This window comes from Stegostoma tigrinum, chromosome X, assembly GCF_030684315.1.
Source record: "Stegostoma tigrinum isolate sSteTig4 chromosome X, sSteTig4.hap1, whole genome shotgun sequence".
Lineage (NCBI taxonomy): Eukaryota > Metazoa > Chordata > Chondrichthyes > Orectolobiformes > Stegostomatidae > Stegostoma > Stegostoma tigrinum.
In genome coordinates, this window is record NC_081404.1 from 4,072,294 (window position 1) to 4,076,131 (window position 3,838).

Below are 3,838 nucleotides of genomic sequence, written 5' to 3' on the forward strand. Positions count from 1 at the left end.
TGAGGAGACATGAATGGTGCTGAACATTGTGCAATCATCAGCGACCATCCCCACTTCTGGCCTCATGATGGAGGGAAGGTCATTGTTGAAACAGCTGAAGATGGTTGGGCCGAGGACACTACCCTGAGGGACTCCTGCTGAGATGTCCTGGAGCTGAGATGACTGACCTCCCACAACCACACCATCTTCCTATGACAGGTAATACCATAACCAGCAGAGAGTTTGCCCCGATACCCACTGATTCCAGATTTGTCAGGTGTCCTTGATGCCACACTCGGTCAAATGCTGCCTTGATGTCAAGGGCTATCACTCGCACCTCACCTCTAGAATGCAGCTCTTTTGTCCATGTTTGAACCAAGGCTTTAATGAGGTCAGGAGCCGAGTGGCCCTGGTGGAACCCAAACTGGGAGTCACTGAGCAGGTTATTGCTGAGCAGTTTCTGCTTGATAGCCCTGTTACTGACACCTTCATCACTTTACTGATGATCGAGAGGAGACTGATGGGGCGGTAATTGGCCGGGTTGGATTTGATTTTTGTGTTTTGGTTGCTTTTTGTGTACAGGACATATTTGGGCAATTTTCCATATTGCCGGGTAGATGCCAGTGTTGTAACTGTCCAACCTGTCTCTGCCTCCCTAACCGGTTCTTCCTCTCACCCATCCCTTCCTCCCACACCAAGCCGCACCCCCAGCTACCTACTAACCTCATCCCACCTCCTTGACCTGTCCGTCTTCCCTGGACTGACCTATCCCCTCCCTACCTCCCCACCTATACTCTCTCCACCTATCTTCTTTACTCTCCATCTTCGGTCCGCCTCCCCCTCTCTCCCTATTTATTCCAGTTCCCTCTCCCCATCCCCCTCTCTGATGAAGGGTCTAGGCCCGAAACGTCAGCTTTTGTGCTCCTGAGATGCTGCTTGGCCTGCTGTGTTCATCCAGCTTCACATTTTATTATCTTGTAACTGCACTGGAACAGCTTTGCTAGGGGAGAGGCAAGTTCTGGAGCACAAGTCTTCACTACTATTGCCGGGATACTGTCAGGGCCTGTAGCCTTTGCAGTCTCCAATATCTCCAACTGTTTCTGGATATCACTTGGAGTGAATCGAAATGGCTGAAGACTGGTATCTGTGATGCTGGGGACCACTGGAGGAGGCTGAGATGGATCATCAGCCACTCGGTGTCTTTAATCTCACCTGCGATATGGGCATCATTGTCAAGACCAGAATTTGTTGTTCATCCCCAATTGCCGCTCTCTAGGCAATTTCAGAGGGCAGTTTAGAGTTATTGGTGTCGGTCTGGAATCATGTGGAGGCCAGACCAGGTAAGTATGGCAGTTTCCTTCCCTAAAGGAAATTGGTGAACCAGATGGGTTTTTAAACGACAATTGATGATAGCTGATGTAGTCACCATTGGGCTAGCTTTTAGTTCCCGATTTTATTTTGACTATGTGCCATAGTGGTACTTGGAAGCACATCCTCAAGGCGTTAGCCCCACCTTCTGGATTGCTCCCCTGCTGATATGACTATGTCACTAAATGACTCTCTCTATTGCCCATTGTTGTAAGTCCTTCAGCATTTTGTCCTCTGCACTAATGTGCTGATGTATTGCGATACGGAAGAGGGAAATGTTGGCAGAGCCTCCCTCACCGTGGTAATGTTGTAACTGAAAATCTCCAGTACCCGCTAAATGTGCCTACTCAGTATTGGTCTTTGCAGCAGAGGATGAGGTTAAAGTGCCAGGGATCTTAAATTAAATCATAGACCCTTACATTGTAGAAGCAGGCCAATTGGCGCATCAAAGTCTACACTGTCCATCCAAAAAGGACCCCACACAGACCCACCCCATCCCTGCATTTCCCATGGGTAATCCACCTAACCTGCACACTACAGGGCAATTTCCCACGGCCGATCCCATCCTAATCCATATCCCTGGGCACTACGGGACAATTTAGCACGGCCAATCCCACCCTAACCTGCACATCCCTGGGCACTTTGGGACAATTTAGCACGGCCAATCCACACTAACCTGCATATCCCTGGGCACTATGGGACAATTTAGCACGGCCAATCCCACCCTAACCTGCACATCCCTGGCACTATGGGACAATTTAGCACGGCCAATCCACCCTAACCTGCACATCCCTGGGCACTATGGGACAATTTCCCACGGCCAACCATCCCTAACCTACAAATCTGTGGGAGGAAACCATGCAGACATGGCGAGAATGTGCAAACTCCACACAGACAGTCATGTGAGAGTGGGATCAAACTCAGATCCCTGGTGCTGTGAGACAGCAGCGCTAGCCACTCAGCCACTGTGCCACCCTAAATCAATGGAAGGCTAAAAAAAATTGTGATGGAGCGAATATTGAAAGAGCAAAGGGCATTAAAAGGGTTTGGTGAGGGAATTGTTGAGGCTGTGGTCATGCCCTTCCAAAACTTGCCTGGATTTAGGAATTGTCTTGGTTTTATGTTGCCTTCTGTCACAAGGGAGCAGGGTATGGTCGGGAATCCTGACAGTGCAATGGAGGCAAATTCTATTGGAAAAGGCAATGAAACTGTTTATTCAAAAGGAATCATGAGCAGGATTCATGGGAAGGAAAGGAAGGAAGGCAGGAACATGGCACTGAGCGAATTGCTTGTTCAAGGAGCTGTGACTGGCACGATGTCCGTCCACGTGGTCTCATCCTGTGCTATAACAATTCTGAGTTGAATTGAAACATTACAGGGTGCAGCTCACTCAGTCCTGAGCTGGACGGTTTATTTCGTGAGGAGCCTGTAATGTTTGTAATGATGTCAGCCAGCTGGGCCTCATAGAGTATGAGTTCCTTGATTGGGGGCTGTTAATCTGGTCCAGTCAGGGAGCCTTGGCTGATAGCTGGAAACAGAAGCGTCAGAGGCTCTGCTCACTCTGAGAGCTGGCTCTGAGGGAACTGGATCAGAATCAAGAACTCTGCGCGTGTAAATAGAGGGTGACTTGGTGACGGGCTACAGGCCTCTGTGCAGTTGTTTCAGAGACATTAAATGGGCTGGACATCCATTCAATACTGCGAGGCGATCACTGAAACATCGAGGATCTGTGGGGACTAGCTCGGGTGGATGGCCGGACAATGTTTCCTTTCGAGGAAGAGACAAGGAGGGGACACCATTTAGGAATGAAGGAGTCACTTCTTCAAGATTGAGATCAATCCTATGTTCTCTCAGAAGATGGGTGGAATGTGGAATTCTGGATCCCCGGCGGTAGCAGAGACTGGATCTTTAGATCCATTCTGGACATGTCGCTATGGCCTACTACAAAGTATGAGTGATTTAAACTGACAGGAGAACTTCAGCGCAGAGTGAATCAGGTCAAAAGTACCAAGCTGAAATTTCTGAGGGGAGCGCTCACTGAAGTGGTAAATAAGGGGACGCCTTCAGCATGGAAATAGACCCTTCACTCCAACTTGTCCAAGCCAACCAGATACGCTAAACTGAGCTAACATTTGCCAGCATTTAGCCCATATCCCTCTAAACCTTCCTATTCATGTACCCATCCAGATGCCTTTTAAATGCTGTAATTGTACCAGCCTCCACCACTTCGTCTGGCAGCTCATTCCATACACGCACCACCCTGGGTGTGAAAAAGTTACCCCTCGGGTCCATTTTAAATCTTTCCCCTCTCACCTTAAACCTATGCCCCTCTAGTTTGGACTCCCCCACCCTGGGGAAAAGACCTTATCTATTCACCCTACCCATGCCCCTCATGATTTTATAAACCTCTATAAGGTCAGCCCTCAGCTTGCTCAGTACCGGGGGGAACGCCCCAGCCTGTTCATTTGATCACTTTGGGGGTAAGTGGGGG